Raw genomic sequence first — 18,795 nt, 5'->3', positions numbered from 1 at the left:
TCCAGAGTGATGGCATCTGTCTTCCCAGGTAACAGTTATGTGTGATGGAGCCCTGCTTTCCTGGAGATGGCTGAACACCTGCCTGCCCATGGGAAGTAGTGAATGAATTCCTTGCTTCGCTTGCATGCGCAGCTTTTGCTTTACCTATTAAACTGTCTTTATTGTCAACCTACGAGTTTTCTCACTTTTGCCTTTCCGGTTCTGTCCCCCAGCCTGCTGGGGGGGCAGCAGGTGAGCAGCTGTGGGGTGCCTAGCTGCCTACTGGGGCTAAACCACAACACCAGTCAGTACAAAACAGTACATGCATATTTATATTTTTGGTCATGCACAAGCCTACATTTAGCCTGTCCAGTTTTGCTACCTGTGCAGCGTAGAGCTGGTTGATGAAGATTTTGAGTCTGCATTTACAAGAACTACAGTCCATCCCTCCATGCAAAACTGCCAAGACTTTTAACCCCAAACAGACCAATCTCAGATGCCACTGCCCATTCCTCCCACTTACTAACAGAAGCATCCCAGTCTCACAGCAGTTCACTTTCTCACCCTACAAAATGGTGTCGAAGGCACAGTACGTCCCAAACTCCTCTTCTGCCAAGATTTGGGTCCTTTGTAAGAATCAATTAATACTCTGACAGTCTCTTCTTCTCCGCTCACCTCAGACTCTGGTAATGTTGAATTTTGGAAGCTTTCAACAATCTTAAGGGGAACAAGTAATAACTTCCCAGCATTTTATAACCACCATTTCCAATAGCTCCGTGTCCGGTGATGCCAAAGTCCCAGCTGGTTGTTCCAATTATCTTTATATAGAAAATTTCCCCATAAAGGGAAACCTCGATTATCCAAGTATAGGTGTGGAGTTACTGCAAATGTCCTACTTAGAAACTTGCTAACACCTTACCCCATTTGCTTCAGAAATGTCATTACTTTCTCAAAACAAAAAGTGAAGAAATATCTTCCCAAATGGTGATAAGATTGAGCAGACACGTACCAATGGTTGTGCACCAATATCCAATACTCAGTCTCATCTACAATGAGCCTTTGAAAGGCAGGTTATCAGAGGTACTTTTGAAGAACTAGAAAGAAATCAAAGTTACTGTGAAGTCATCCTGAATTCTCAGTGGAGTCACAAAGGGTTAAAAATGGCACTTTGAAATCTCTTTAAGCCCGAATTCCAATATAAAGGTAATTCAGCACATTACTAAGTTCAACATGCATCTAACTATAGAAGGAGCTCAAATGCCCAGGTATCTCAACAGAACCTGGAAAGCGCCTCAGGGAACACCTGCTGGTTCATACAAGGAGATTCACTCTGAAGACAGGAACAAGACACCAAACCCTGTACAGAATTTGTTGCCTATTGAACTGAAGTCTCACGAAGGCGAAGTGATCCACAACTCTGACTCCATGTTCGGTTTATCCTACTTGCTCTAGAACTACGGCAAGCATGGTACGAGCAAAACAAGCTGTTCTGGCTATGTTCTGGGCTGGAGATGGAAAAATCAGTTTTAGATGCTGTACTACTCTGTAGGAAATAGTTGGTTTTCTTGATATTAAGTTTGGGCTAAAGCCATGCCTCTCTGTAGCAAAACTCCACTTTTAAGAAGATAGTCACATGGGACATACAGAACTTATTGACAGATGGATGAATCGCCGCATACGCCACTGCACCACTTCACAAGCAAGAGGAGAGGCTCAAAGGCACCTTCTGGAAAACTACTGAGCTGCTCAACTTCAGCGCAGTACCTGCTCCAAGGCCTAAGCAGCTCTGTCTCTCTGCTGGCCAGCCCCACAGGAGCAGGCGTGAACAATCCCCAATATATTGGGGAACTGGATTGTTGGCAAAACATTGCATTTGCCCCATTTTCACTTCAGCTTTAATCATAGCTCATAATCTGTACAAACAATCATGAGGAGTATTATTGATGAGAAAAGACTAGAAATAAATTTGTTTGCTCAATATATAAGAATTTTTTTTTTTAATTGTAAATATCAGACAGAACTAGAAACAAGAAGGATTGGTTTTGGGGGTTGGTTTGTTGTTTGGTGGGTTTTGGTTTTGTTGTTTTTTTGGGGTTTCTTTTTGTTGTTTGTTCCCCCCCCGCCGCCCCGAAAATTAATATTTTATTGAAAAGGAATGAGAAAATTGCCAGCTTCTGGCTAAAAAAAAAAAAAAAAAAAAATGTTTAACCAAAAGCTTGCTAAAGGTTGTGTTTCAAACTTAAAAAAAAATTGCTTCTTTTTTAAAGCAGGAAAGAAGTAATTTAAGAGATACATACTGTATACCGATAGTTGAAAACCTGTGTTTCCAATGATTAAAGCGGTAATGAATCACTCAGATCTATCTGTGTTTCTCCAGCCAAGTTTTCAAGCCCTGGTGTTTACTTGAAATGAACTAGGAATGGAGGACATTTGTTAGCTATTTATTGAAGTTTTTCTCTATGCCAGTGCTGTACTGATTATAGACTGCCTATATTTCATTAGGAAACGTTCGTAGCAAACAGGAAGACTGGTTATTTTATTGGCAAGGCATGCTGAAGGAATCAAGGCTTTGTGTATTCCATAAAGTTAGCTGTATAATTAGTAATGGAATAAAAGTTAAATGAATGTTGTTCTCTATTTCAGATTGTCTGTGTAGCTTCTCCTACTCCACAGCACTTTGTTGTCAGGATTCAATAATCAAACACTGGAAATGTGGGCCATTTTGACAGGATGTTTTAATTACTCTACCAAAATTTTTTTTAAGATCAGGTGAAGGCAAGACTCCATCAACTGTTAAGTTGAAACACCTAATGACAATGAATGCAGATTTTCTCATATAGTCCCTTGCCATTGTTCAAAACCTGCAATTTCAGTGAGCATTCCTGCTATTTAATTTATTTCCCAAAAAAGGAACGAACAAAAGATCCCAGGGTCAAGTGCAATGAGACCTCTAAATCCACACAAGGAACTCCTGGTTTCCAAGGGGATCTACATTAGTACAGAAACCTGTTTGTAGCCTGCAAGATGCAGATACTAACAAATATGTTATTTTATAAATATGTTTGATTTTGACTTTTTCCATCAGTAAAGTAGAATTTTCATCATATTTTATACGAACTTAATCTTGAGGGGTTTTTTTTATAATTACACTAACAAAGCAATAATGGGAATATCTTTTACCCTTCAACATCATGAGCTAGTCAGATGAGAACTTTGTATTGCATAATACATGATGCCCTGCTTTACATGTGATATGCTTTACAAAAATCTTAGTCTAATTGTGAAAGACTACTGTTACAAAACATTCTCATCACTGGCGTGTTTAATTGAGCTCCTGAGAGGCAGTATCAGTAAGACTTAGGGATAAATAACCAGTAGTCCCATTGGTCTCACCAAGAATCCATTGATGTTTCATAAATCCTAGTCAGTACAAATCTAATTGAGTTACCATGCTGAATTAGCTTACATCTAAATGGCATTCATGTCTACAAATGGAATAATTAGAGTCTAGAAAATGGGATATATCAAGTGCTATCCCAAGTGACAACAGCAAGACATTTGTATTCATTCAATCAACTGCTTTAAAAAAGCAGATGTAATACTTGATTTGGGGTTGATGACGAGACAGTGTTATTGAGTCTAGCAATGATATTAGACAGAGAATGTTAACTATTTCTTCATATCTATGTATTTATATTTATTCTAAGACATTCTTCACTTTGATTCTTTCAGATTTTGCTTTAGGATACAAAGTCATTACATTACTACATACTCCCTATTTTATATCTAGGGTAATGAAATCAGCTACGCTCATTAGTGCTCTTCTTTCCACTACTAGAATTCCAAGATGAATAGCAAATAAATCAATAAATAACAGGGTTTGCAACAGAACTTTCATAGCTACTAATATTTTTAGCCTCAGTACCAAAGGAGTCTTTTTAGACAGAATAAAGCAAATAAGACTGTTCATTTTATCACCTTGTTTAACCACTTTCTTCTATGTACTAAATTAAATAAGGTACCATTACACTCTTGCCAGAATCCAGTGTCATCCTGCACTACAGGCTGAAATTTATCAGATGCCACTAGTTGGCTGGTTCAGGTTTAGTTAAATACCATCTGTTTTTTTCAGGATAAATATAAAACATGGCTATCTCAAACTGTATATAAAACCACTATTAAATTAGGATGAATCTTTGCAATGCTGGATAACAGATTCCTTTAATTCAGAAAGTAGTCTAATTTGCATGCATATTTTATTTATTACACCAATTAAGTTTTGCAAATAGTTTGCAATGAGGTCCCTATGACCTAATAATTCACAATTACTCCTGGGATATCCTGCCCACTTTAGCACGTTTTGAATAATATTGCTATCTCCTTGAGAAAAATAATGCATTTTTTACATGATGGATTTATTAAGAGTGTGCACACCTCTTTCTTAACCAATTCTACTCTAGGCAGGGTTACTGGAACTACTTCATAGACCTTTGTCGTGTTGGTTAATGAATGCTTTCCTTCAGCTTCCTGTCTTTTCAGATGCTTGCCTTCTAAGCTCTTGTGGAAATCCCACGTATATACAATCTAGATGAGCACTCCGGGTTGGTAAAACAATATAAATTAATAATAACCATTTGAAACTGCCAGGATGATATTCTATTTCTGCTATAGCATTAAATAATGAAGCATAGTTGAAAACGGACATTGTGGAGCAAACTTATTGCAGTCAAATTACTCAAGTCTGGTAAACTTGCTTCAGATTTATACTGCAGAATTTAACTTCCAAAAAACTGCATCAGAAAAAAAATGTAATTTGAGTCTCACTTGGATCTACTCAAATAATGACAAGTTGTATTGAGTTATTTTATAAGAACAAACTTCCATATAGTTTGCTCTGCTTTAATCAGCTTTATAAGGAATTTTACATGAGCTTAAAGTATGAGAAAATGCTTTATTTTGGTACAAAGTTCAAGCAAGACTGGCATTTCCTTGTACTTCATATGCATAGCTTCGCCCCTTAAAGCATACAGCTAGTAATCTGCATTTCTAAATTTATTTTTCATTCCATTACAAACTAACAAAACTCCCTCTTTATAAGAAAGAAAATTCCTGGCTTGCAAAGACAGTTAGGGAAGATGAGATATTTGCTTTAAAAAAAAAAAAAAAAAAAAATCAGACATCTTGTATTTTACGTGTGACTTTCACATACAGACTTGAATATCTGCCTATGTTTTTGGAGAAGGGGATTCCTATGGGAATAGAAACCTGCTCAAGAAACGACTACCCTGCAACAGAATGTAATTTTCTTTTTAACTATCTATACCTACTGGTATAAAGCATCTTGGTATTCCTACATCTTTTCTTGGAAAACATACTTGGACACACTCAGAGAAAAACCCTAAAAGTGACACGTTCTAGTGAACACCCCCCCCTCCTGTGTCCTTTCAGCACTTTTGCTACTAGGTGTGTTTTCCCACGCTGGGCTAGAGCACGGGGGCAGCAGCGGAGGCCCCAGCTTCCCTCTGCCCCCCAGCAGAAAGGCTGGTGGCCGCCCTCACAGCCCCCCTGCCTGCCCACGGGCTCCCTCACTGCCCAAGAGGCCCTTTGATGAGAAAGCCTCTCTGGATAGTCCCTTTTCTTTGGTTTGATGCGCTCCTGAAGTACCGCACTGAGTAAGCGCTCTTCTTTCTCAGTGCTAATAGCTGCTAAATATTTGTGAACCCATCCCAGCTTCAGCCTTCACAGGACACAGTCCTTTTGTCAAAGTTCACACACCTCGTCCCGTTCACTGTAGGTCACAGTTCCCTCCCTGCAGCCATCTTCGAGTTTTGTCTCCCTTTACTGCTTTCTCATTTTACCCTGTCTTTTGATACTCAAGTGCCGAGCACTATACTCCATGTACAGCCAGATCCTGCCTTCAAACAGAGAAACTAGCTCTGGTGCACTTTGCACACAGATGGCAACATCTGCCCACTGTAACACACCAGATCCTAGCCAAAAAGCAACTGAAATCCTTTCTACTGCTGACTTCGATCCACTAGTTCATGCTGAGCCTTTGCAATGGCCTAAGTTTCCTGTCCCATCACCCACCCGTGGCTATCCATCACCTTTTCCTCAGTCATTCCCCTAAGTAAACCTCATTTCAGATTATTTTCCCCAGCCGATTTGATCAATCCTATCCTGCCCAGCAAAATGGATTCATCGGTACTTTCTACCTGTTCTAACACCCTTAGATTCTTTTCTTGTATGTCTGAAGTTCCTCTTGATAAAATGCACCTAGCAATGTAAAAAATAAAATTAAAATGGGAAATTCCCAAATAGGCAACTACAGAGAAAATGATTATGCTTTAAATTAATTTTTAAAAAGTAGCTGTTTCCTTATCACCAGCAAACTGTTTCAGAAGGCAATGCTGCAAGAGGCCTACATCATGCCTTTGCTTATAGTGGCACATTTACTTTGTTGATAGTAAAATGAAGTAATGAGTTCTGCATTTTGGTCTACTGAAATTTGGTTTTAAGCAAGTGGGAGCTGTACTCATGTGTGTGAGAAAATAACCCAAACCAGCAAAAAAGTGCAGAATAAAAGCCTGTTATGCAATGCAAATCTCAAGTGGCTGCATTCATTGGAGCAATAAGGACTGAAACCAAACCCCTTGCTGAATGAGGTGTGTAACAAAAGATCTTACAAAACGAGCTTAAAATAAAGCATGTTTACAATATTCATAAGTATAATAGGAAATAATCACAAACTATATCATATTCCAGCTCTTCGAGGTTTTTCTATTTTAATTCTGTGCAATTTCATTAACCCCCTTGCAAGGAGATGTGCTTGAAGGAACTCTATAATATAGGTCATTTTAATCGACATTTATATTCTGTTGTTAATTGGCAATGCAAGGAGGAATGAAATAGCCTAGGAAGTATACTACAGGGAATAGCTTGTATTGGCAAACAAAACGAGCGAGTAATCTAGCAGATCTGTTCCCTTTTCTAAAGTCCTTCTATGGCAGTGCATTTCCAAGTATGAGCGTGAAATGCATCAAATTAGAATTAGTACAAATCATTTTGTGCTATGCCAACAGTGAAGTGACATGCAGGGCAAATGAACCAAACCCCCATTTCTTCTGTGCACCAAGCTAACAATTGGAGATGGCAATCACAAATTAAGACATCAACCCAGAAAATGCTGTAGCGACCGCATGAAACTAGAACACTTTGTTTCATTATGATGGAGAGAGAGTTAGTTGGACTACATTTCCCATCATGCAATGTGCAGGAACCTGATTGACAGTTTCAGTAATTACATTTTTATAAGATAGAATTGTGACTCAGCTACAAGAAAAAATACTGTGTAAAATTGCTTGGTGTTATTTAAAAGGACACAGACTAAATGATTGTTTATCAGTGTACAAAATACTGAGTGAAATTTTCCCACAGGAGTAGCAGCCTGAATAGTATTAACAGTGCTTTAAACTGTAATGAATTCCCAGTCTAATTCACTATGAGGTTTCAATTTATACCACATTTAGAGTACTCCAGGTTCAAGTAATCACTGCGGTAATTAGCTTACTTCCAGTCCTCCAAAATAAACCCACTAATTTTTGCAATCAGCCTTCATTTGGTTAATCACCAGTTTAATTGATTTAATTAGTTTGATCTGCAAAATTAGTCAAGTGTAAATACTGTTTTGTAAACAGAGTTTAGCTCCAAGCTGTAATATAGGGAATTCTAATTCAAAGCTAGAGTTAATAATAAAAACCAACACACACGATTTTGTTGCAGTATCCAGCGGTTTTAGGTCTGCAAGACACAAATTTACACTTTTAATAGATAATGCTATTTTATATTAGTGACAAAACAAAGGATATTGCCTCTCAGTTTCATTCTTGACTAAGGATTTTTACACTGTGACAACTGACACTAGAACAGTGTTTTTGCTTTCTCTAGGTTAAGAGCAGAATTTTTCCTTTTTTATTTTGCTTTTGGTTTCAAAAGATGCTAAAAGGCATTTATTAATGAGCTAGACCAAAGGAAAAAAATAAATAAGGAGAGCGCTGGTTACTCCTAAACAAACATTATTTTAGAACATTTTAGAAGGTACAGGAATAAAAGAAGCAAGCCAAGCTGCAAACCTGGGCAGTAACATACAAGGCAGAGGGGATGTCTAAACAGAAATAATATCCTGAAATTACAAGTTTAACAAAATTTGAAATAGCACTGGAATCAAAGATTTGCTGTTCTAGCACAGCTCCATCAGTTATTAATACTAATCATCATAAAAGTACATTTGATCCTCTGAAAAATGCTATGTATTTTATGACAAATACCCAAATTCACCATGTACGCATTAAACTCTCTAAAGTTATGCCAGAAGATGCAGAGCATGTGTTCAGAACACGGTAAGTATCTTCATAGTAGGCAGGCTAGCAGATACCTAGAAGGCCAGCAAAACTGGCAAACAGAAACCAGCCTTCCATTGAACAGCATTCAGAGAAAGGAGGTTGACTGGGATTTACCATGTAAATGAGAAAGACAGTAAGAGGGGTTTTTTTGGAAAAAAAAAAAAAAAGGAAAATAAAAGAAAAATAAAAAAGATAAATGGCTGAGACTACATGAAAAATTTCTTTCCAAGGAATGCAAGCTAGTAAAAGCACAAGTCTAGGATGCAGATAAGGAGTTTGTTCTTAGTTCTGCTGGGCTGCCTTTGTCATCATGGTCAAGTCATTTACATTTTCTGAATCTCACTTCAAACTATAAATGTAAATAGTATTTGTTCCTAACTTATAGAGATTGCATCAAACCATTAGAGAGAAGGGGGGGGGGAAGCCCCCCTTCTATCGAAAAATAAGATTCTATCAACAAAACATCAAAAAGCTATCCCAGATTATTTTTTTCCCTAAAAATATTATTTATATTTCAAATGATTTTAAATAAATTTTTAATTATATTTTAGTTTAAAGATTTTTTTCTTTTGTACCAAGTTTTACCCCATCTCCCACCTCTTGTCCCTGAATATAAAAGTATATATACACAACTCCTTTTCCTACCATTTTCCCCCACCCCCTTTTTTCAGCTGAACCATTCAAAATTATTTCAAATTGAAGTAATTTAACCACCATACTCAAACACTGCAAGATTTCCTTCATTGTTTGAAAAATTATTTTCTGACAGCAGAACATTTTCCTAACTGCAGAGATATTACAATTCCAGAGAAGAAAAAGGAAAGAGGGAAGAAGGAAAAAACCAATAAATCCAACTATAATTTCTTTCAGTTCTCTTCACTGGAAGAAATGGAAAACATCTGAGAAAAAGATATATTTAGGAAAAAAATGAAAAAGTGAAATCAAGTTTCTGTTCATTCTGGTTTGAATTTCTCTCACAATATTTCCAACTTCCTATCAAATATTTTGTTCAAAGTATTTCACAGGGAAGGTATTCTGTTTGATTAGCCACTTGGGGAAAAAAAAAAAAAAAAAACAAAACCCCAAGAGCAACTCATCTGAGCCTTTCAAGCTTTAGAAAAACATTCATACAACTCTGGACAAGACCAGAAACCAGCCAAGAGAGCTGCAGGGCAGAAGCTTGCACCCAGCCACATGCCTAAGCTCAGTGCCAGTCTCTATTCCACCCATTGCATCGCTGTTCAGCCCATGTTCCATCACAGAAAGCCAGTAAAAACTTGCAAGATCTAAACTAAGAAGGAACTGCAACATCTGCACCAGTTCTTTCCTATCATTTTAAAGCCTTATTTTTCATATCTTATGATGTATTAGTTTGTGCATTTGCAAAAACAACTGTGAATTCTGTTTTGCACATGTGGCGTGGTTACCGCTAAGGAGGATTTGGGGGATTCGCATTAAACCGAGTCCCAGATGTTTTTGTCCTTGTGATTTGCATTGATCTGTTCTTTGTCAGTTCTAATTATCAATCAAAATGACTGAACTAAGTCAACCACTCTGCAGAAGACCTATTTATGCACATGATCAAAAGCACAGCTATGGTACAAAGCCTCCATTTCCCCAATGCTCCATGTAACTTCAGTGATAGGTCTCTTCATAGAAGACACAACCCTAACCCTGCCCCATCTCCTGAGCTAACACAGTCTGTTTAAGTCTCTCGGTGTCTCTGCAGGACTTTTGTGTGAATAAATAACATTTGCTGGATGAAAATAAAACCTCTAATCACCACGCCCTTGAAGAACAGCACCCTGTGGAATAGATTACAATATTTTAGCATGTTCATTTCATTTGGTGTTTCCACTAGAGCTCTTTTAACAATGAAACAAACTGCACGTCGGGTACTCATTACACCACACTGGAGAGAGTAGGATATCTTGTAAATATGCATTAAACTGTGGCTAGATTTTCCTTCACTACATGCTGTGTCTGAGCTGAGGCACAAACATGTATACTTGAGAGCAGTAGTATTCCTGGCATGCTGCCACTGTCAGTGAAATATATCCTTTTTACAGATGTTTCTATACTGTTGGGAACAAACTGCTCATCCATACACACGAAGACATACACAGATAGACATAAGGTACTAAGAAAAAAAAAAATGTATATAGCCAGGGAAAAATGGGCTTAAACAAATTCAGTTTAGAGAGTACAAAGTGGGTGCATCTTAATGCAATGGACATCTTCCATTTTCTTAAACACAAGTCAGAGATTAAAAAAAGCGTGTTGCATTTCATAGACGGGCTTAGAAATGCAGATCATTAAGTTTAACCAAATGCAAAGCATAATTGAAGCTTATTAGCTTTGTTGGTATATATAAGCAACATATTAACTAGTTTTACAAATTAACTGCAATTTGTACTTTTGCGTTCTGTTGATTTGAAACAGATCTGTCATACGACTACGAACACTTGGAAAATTCCAGAGTTCCTGAAGCCAATTCATGCAGAAGCTACAGCATGTTTCATTCTTCTGAGAAGTGAAAGGTGTTCCCAGATTGTTCAGATATGGAAAGACCCGTTTGCTGAATGAGCTGAACAAGAACTTCAGATTGCACAGGTGACTTGACATCAGAGAGCCCTGCAGGTAGGACAACTTATTAGCAGGGACCTTTAAGACATTTAAAAGGGTTTTAGCTTTTACACACATATAATAGAAATACTTCCGAAAGTTTAGAGGCTGGGAAACTCTATTTAATTTCAGGGTCCCAGCTCCACAATCACTTGCATGTCATGAGGATCTCAATCACCACATTTCTGTCAAACGCAGCAGAACATATGAGAAGACATTTAGATCGGATTCATACTCTTAGTTTTATGCTTTTTATGGGAAGATCCTGCATAAGCCTGGAGTGGTGTGGGTGTATGATATCTGGTCCAGAATAAATATTGCTAGTAAAAAGCTGTATCATCAATATTCTTAACAATTTCAGACCAGTGGAATGAGCTTATGTTGGATTAGCAACAGGTATTATGTAGAAGCAAAGTTTTTGCTTTGGTAATCAGAAACCCTAAAAGAGCATTGACTTTATCATTGAACTGTGGCTCCAAAATCCTATATACCCTGACCACATTTTAACTAACCTGCAATTTTTTTTATTTTTTTTTTTTATAGCAAGCCCTGTTAGCTTTGCTCTCACAGGAACATGAAATCAAGAGACTGAAATATATTCTGTATTCTTATTTATATGTATTATTCAAATTCATGTTTTGTAAGAGACTGATGGATAATTCATTTCCTAATTTGTAAGATTTCTTAGGCAATCAAGAGTAACTCTGAAACAACAATGAATGGATAACACTTGCTATATTTGATTTTATGCATTTGGCTAGGGTTAACCTATTTGTGTTTGTTTCCTTCGACCATACATTAGTAAAGTTTCATTAAAATGAAAAAGGGTTTTACATATTCCTGCAAAGCATACTACCCCTTCTTCAGCAGCTTTTAGACCAGATCATTTCCTGTTTTGAAGGAGCAAACAAGCCTCAACAGAAGCTTCAAAGCTTATTTGACTTTTAACAATCACATTAGCTTCCATTACGCTGCTCTAATCATAAATGCTCCAAGAACTGCTTGAGATCGGTCCATAAATAGAACACTTAAACAAGAAAAATATAGCTAAACTTAGTAAGTAATTATTGTTAGAGTCAAAGTAATTATTGTTAGTCACAGCAAAGATTCCCCCCCTTAGATACTGGTTACCCTTTTCCTCCCTTTCCATATAATCTGTGGCTTGCGACCAGAGAGAACGAGAACAAATAACAGAAAATATACAGCATTACAGGCCACGTATATAAAGGAATAAAAGACAGTTACTTCATGTACATTCTAGCAGCTCTCAGAATTTCTGGCAGAAATTTAAGTGACTTCAGGCACAACGTGGTGACATACAATTGCTTAATAACCACTAAAAAAATTAATACAGCCACAGGCATAGGCCCACTCTCAGATATACACCCTAGTTTCAATCACGTTAATGCCAAAATGAAGTTACTCACCCTCTGCTTCTGATGGAGGCCTCAAAGGTCTCACAAAAGAAGTCTCTCCCTGGAAATGAGGACTGTATCAATACAAACATTTCCTTCTAGATGCTACCTGCTTCCCTCATGAGCCAAGTATATTTTATTCCTAGAGCACACACTTTCTGTATATCAGATAGATGCTTTCTCCAGGCAGGCTAGCAAACTCCTGTTACCACAGCACATTGACTTCAGAGTGCCTATAGACTCACACCTGCCACACAAACCTATGTAGTCTCACACCAGCTGTCTCCTACCAAGGTGATTACACATTAATACAATCTCCTTTCTTCCCCCTTATCACCATCACTAAGCAGAAGACTGTTCCAAGTCGCTGCACTGCTTAAGTGGATGGCTCCAGGGTCAAGAAAAGTTTAAAAACAAAAAATTAAAAATGGGTGGGAAGAAGAATAGTGAAGAGAGAAAGACTTACAAATAAGTCTCCTGGAATTTTTTTTGAATGACTGCTAATTAAGACCACCTTACTCTTCTGAATGCCTTTGAGGTCACACCTCCACAGCAGCTTTCACAAATGCTAACAATTACTTGCAAATGCAATCAGCAGCCCTCTGCATGGGCATCCCCTCGAGTACCCTGAACATCAGGTGCCAGTCCTTATTTTTGAGATACCAAGGACACAGCAGGAACCTGCAGGAACTTTTCCTTGGCATTTAAACAGGTTTTTAAACAAGTGAACGTCACCTCAATTTTTATGATCTGTAGCATCCTTCTACTCATAGGTTATTGTCCTGATTTATTCCTCCTATATGTCATCCTTCACTGATCTATTTCTGTGGCTATAAGATTGTTAATTTGCCATGCAGCAAGTGGCTATATTGGCTAACATAACAGCCAAAATGAACAAAGAAACACTTCTGAGGGTACCGTATGATACTTTGTATTACAGACTTTAGCAAGAACACACTGGTTTTAGTGATGAATCTATTCCTGAATCTCTCCCCTCAGGATTTTTAATAACTAGGTAACATCACATGACTGTCATCATCTTCAAATGGAAATCATTATGCTGAGACCAATAAGCCACAAGGAGCAAATACTGATATTTTTAAGATTATTAATGGAATCAAGGCCTGAAAATTGCAAGAGTCAGACAGACACTTGTAGGAATAATGTAATCCCAATTAACAGCAACAGGTTTATATAACTGTATCTGAAGATAGCAAATGTCACTCATGAAGGAAAACGTTGTCAGAATAAATTTGTAAAAAGTAATGAGAATAAATTAAGATACAAAAGCTACCTGGAGGTTAGCACTTTGCTTATTCCTCCACCTTCAGCCTGCCATACAGCGCAAGTCAGCTGAGCAGAGATATAAATAAAACCTCTTAATGCAGTTCTGTGCTTTCATATGATGTTTATTTGTTTCGCTATATTCCACCAACCTTAAGAAATTATGTTTTCATAAACCCCCAGAATTTATTTCCCTTTTGTGAGTTCCCTTATTCCTCTTCTAAGAATACTAAAATCTAACCATTTAATGCGATCAACTGATCAAAAGGAAGCTCAAATGCATACAGCATTACTCAAGATCTGTAACCAGAATTAAGGGATTAATCTACAAGAAAAACGGTAACAAAATCCATTACAGTCTATACATTGGGACTCAACAGCATTTTTAAAACAGCACTGCATACACTTAAGCAATTGTCATACTTTTACAATTGCCAGCTTCACTCTATTTCCACTGCACAACAGTGGCACATGCATTGGGTTCCATAGCTTCATGAGGGCCTATTTATCACATTTTCTTTAAACCCCTCTACAGAAATTAGAGGCCCAAGTCCTAATTTCAAAAGCAACTTAAGTACCTCAAAGCCTAAGATGCATGACTTTGAATGAGGCTGCAGGTGCCAATCTGATGGACTTGCAGACAGACAGAATAGTCCATGGTTGTAAGTAAGCACCAAAGTGGTATTTAAGGAAAGCAATTGAGACCCTAATTCCTAGTGAAATCAAAGGCACTGGGCTCCTAAGTGCACTGAAAAACCTTTCTTGAAGCATATTAACATTTTAAGGCATAGCCACACCTCTAAAAATCTGTATTGAAAACACAGACTTGGAAAACATTAGCCTGTTTTCAGAAGGGACAATCTGACCTTCCACATACTATAAATAACACGTGTATGCATTTGTACGTATACACATATATACATACATAGTATATTGGTTACACATGAAAGAAGCTGTAAGGCACTCCATGGACCTTGGCCCTCCCCTGCTGCAGGAAGATGACATCCCTCATCTCCCTGCGACAGAGTCCCAGGATAACTTGGCAGACGCTCTCACGCACTTCCTCCAATAGCCGCAGCTTTAGACCATGTGCAAGCCCTGCTGCGGAGTGTGTGGCGAGCCCAGATATGAAAAATACCATTAAACTGATCACAAATCACTGATGGTCACCCCTGCCCTGTTTGTACACACCGCAGTACACCCTTCATCATCCCCTGGCTGGGTGGCTCTCCTGTTATTGCTGCTGCTTAACCTTCAGGAGCCTTCCTGGTCACAGAAGTCTTCATAGTCTCTGGAAACAGTTTTGCCCGTTCTAGGCTCTAGCTCCTTAATCTCTCTAGTGAAGCAGCTATGTCAAATAAACATGTTTTACAAACACTGGTGTTCATTTAATGCTGAGGTACCACAACCACTCAAAACGCTAAACTCCAGTCAACCTTTATAATGCCTTTTCTTCTTTTTTTGTTTTTCTTTTTTTTTGCCTGGTAACATTACACATCCTTGTATAGCTACTGTGAATATTCAAATACTGTAATTGGAAATGATTTACTTTGTTTTGAATTAACTAAAATTCCATTGTTAAGCACAAATACTGCTTCACTAAATCATCAAGCTTTTAATAGGTCCACATGAGCAGGTTACTGAGCGTGTTAGGATTTATAATGCTCCTGGGGAGCTGACCACTGTATTATGCTTCCTGCTGCTAGGTAATATGCATGACACATTTCTGGACACTAATTCATTTATTTAATAGTAACAGTATGCAAAAACAGGGTTCAAAATGAGGCTGACAAAGAAGGTATAAAAGTTTTATTAATCCATAGCTAATCAAAGGCCAGAGGAAGGCATATAATGGTGGCATTTACAGACCATATCGAATGTGAATAAATTAAATTTTTGTTTCCTAAAATCTTACTAATAGGATTTATTCAGCTTGAAACATTTATACTTTTAATTACAGTGGCAGCCAATTTAGAGCAGGTATCTGGTTGTACTGTACTTAAAACTTTGCATCAAGGATCTCTACAAATCCTCTCATCAGCTATTTTTTGAATCTGATTTGTTACTGTGTGCACTGTGTCCATGCTCAGAAATAATAACATTATTTACTTTCTCATTTAATTACACAGTGACAGATTACTTGTAGGGGGAAAGGGCACTGAGGGAAAGTATTCTCTTCCTGTGAGAGAAATTCCCCTAAAAGGCTCAGCATCATGTACATACAATATAACTTTATGGCTCTATCCTTGAAATGTTTGTATACAGGAATAAATCGATAGAACTACTCATACGGAAACAGTCATTTCTCCAGGAAAAAGTTTTCATAGGATCACACCCTCATTTCTAACAAGTTATCAAACACTCGAATTACATTTCAAATTGAAAAAAAAATCTAATAGTCAGTTACTAATAAACATAAGTAATAGCTGACTCAAAAATATAAAGAAAAGAAAGAAAATTAAAAGGAAAAGGAATAAGAAAACTGGCAGCTATACTAATTTGATCTGTGTCTTGAAATACCCTTAAAATTTTAGATTTTACTTCAATCCTAATCTTCCAGAAAGCAAGACAGAGAGACAATACCCTGATTTAGAAAGGATAGAAACAAATTAAAAGCCATAATGCTTCTATAAAATCTTTTAGATATCAGGACAAATGTCAATAACATTGTCATTTCTTCCTGTTCCCCCCCACCAACCATCTGGCATTGGGAAAAGAACACATTTTGCTGAAAATACGGAATTATCCTCTTTAGTTTACTTGGGAAGTAAACGCACATGTGAAGTTTGTAGTTCCATGCCACTGATGAGCCCTTACCCAGCAAAGAACTCAAGCATTTCCAAAACAAGATAGCAATTCTATGGAAATCAAGGTGGCTACTTGCTGCTTAAGTGAAAGCAGATGCTTCAGTGCTCTGCCAAATCACAGACTTCAAGTTCTTGCCACATGCAACCTTCTTGCAGGGCTGGGAACAGAACTTGCAGTCTGTTGACTACTAGCTCTATACTTCAACTATGGCTCTCTTGTAAGAAAGACCTAAAGCTTTCCCAGAGAAGTAAACCTCTACAGAATTATGACATTTATTCTTCACTATGAGTAGCATAGTACTGCAACAGAATAGACACCAACATTCAGAGCAGGATGCATCAGCTGGAGCGTAGCACAGCATTAAAATTCCTGTCAGTGGTGCATGGCTTGCTGCTCAGGTAGAAGAGCACAGATATGCAGCATGTGTCCTACATACCAGCCACAAAGGACACACCTAAGGGATGGATTATCAGTTAGGGCCAGACTCAAAGGTGTCTGAATGACTGAATTAGTTATTCTCCTTAAATACATTTGTCAATCAGTGTCTTGTTTTTTTCCTTTCTGGTCAAGTCACCAATTCCTTTCATACTATGCTTCCATCCACCTCTTTCTTCCTTTGCTCTACTTTACAGCTTCTGTTTATTGTCTGTTTTGACTCTTCAAGAGGCCTCTCTCATTATGAGTTTGTAGGGCACCTCGGAATAGTATACGGAAAGTCCTGATACTACTTTGTAATTTCACCGCATTTCAATAACACAAGTAAAATGATGTAATGGCTATGGACAGCCACCTCCAACCACACACAATGTAAAGTTGAAGCTGAGAAGACACAAAACTCAGAGGCCTAAACTTCCAATGAGCTTTGCTCAACTCAGGAAGAGTGAGAGAACAAGTAGATGCACAGAGATGACCCACAGTCCAACTCAGTTTAGGATTACATAAAATTGCCTCAAGACTGTCATTTATACTAGCTAGGTTAGCTCTTCATCAGTACCTGCATCAGCTGAAAAAGGACTAGCATATTAGACATACAAATTCTACCTCTCTAGAGGATGGACACATTCACATACGTTCCTCCCAACTTCCATCCATGTCTTCCCTCAGTAGGAGGGGGATCTGCTGGGTAGGAACATGCCACACACATCCAACTGAAAGGATGCAAACCTGGAAAATCTAAGTGAAGCTCGAAGTGGACTCTAGGCTTCTCTGTTTTCCTTCTTAAGCCTCTACTTTGTAGATCACAAGTAGTAGATGCTATACCCCAGACATAATGTTTTATTGGCTGTTTTTATAGTGCATGTCCCAAAGTGTGAGAGGAATGACTAATATCTCTGTGATGATGGGTGACAGTCAAGTACCATAACAAAAAAATAGCAGCCTGGAAACCGACACAATTAATTATTTCAGACATTGTACTGGGGAAAAAAAATCATTTACTAAAACAATGGAAATTTGTCAGTCTCTTGTATTTGCTTTTAAAAAAACCCTAAAAACATTGTCGAGAATATCAAAGGCAGTATTCCACAATATCAAGAAAACAATGCAGAAGTAAGACACATTTAATGCTTACACAAGATCTCATATTTTAGTAACTATAGATAACTTTAAGTATATATTAAGAAGTATATTCTAAAAGCTGGGTTCATGTGACATGTACAAACTATTTGAGCTTTGCTCTTGCTGTTTATACTGCTGTAGAAACCTCAAACAAAAATAGTCTTATATCAGCATAAAAACTGCACCCAATGGAAATTATACAAGTCAGTCTGGGTCATGTGAGCTCTGCATGACCAGGGATGCTGGCTAAGTGGGGGCTTGACATACTCAAAGAAAAGGCTGGTTTGCTATACACACACATATATATTTTTCTATATATGTGTGTATATAAAGTCATGTTCTGAGAAACAGAGACAGTACACTCATCTTGCATATGCCTACTGTAGCTAACTGGCTGCACTTCCTTCTGTCTCCGCTATTTGCGACCGAGACAGTTAAAGGCTGGGGATAAGCTCTTCTGAAGTTCTGAAGAAACCTGACTGACTGCAAGATGAGTCCTCAGGAGTTACAGTCCTTGAGCAAAGGCTTCAGCTCTACATCAGTGTAATGCAGTTTAAAGACTTAGGGTAATGGTGCACGTTCGCATTCTTAGCTTGTGGTGACAGTGAGGTAAGATCCATCATGGGAGTATAAATTTGTATTTAAGCAAACAAGTTTCACCTTGCATTAGTAACAGATAAAAAGAGGAGAAAAACTTGTTACCTTGGCTCAACAGCTGAACAGTT

Source organism: Mycteria americana, chromosome 6 (assembly GCF_035582795.1).
Source record: "Mycteria americana isolate JAX WOST 10 ecotype Jacksonville Zoo and Gardens chromosome 6, USCA_MyAme_1.0, whole genome shotgun sequence".
NCBI lineage: Eukaryota > Metazoa > Chordata > Aves > Ciconiiformes > Ciconiidae > Mycteria > Mycteria americana.
The sequence above is the reverse complement of the archived record's forward strand: the minus strand, read 5'-3'. Positions refer to the sequence as shown.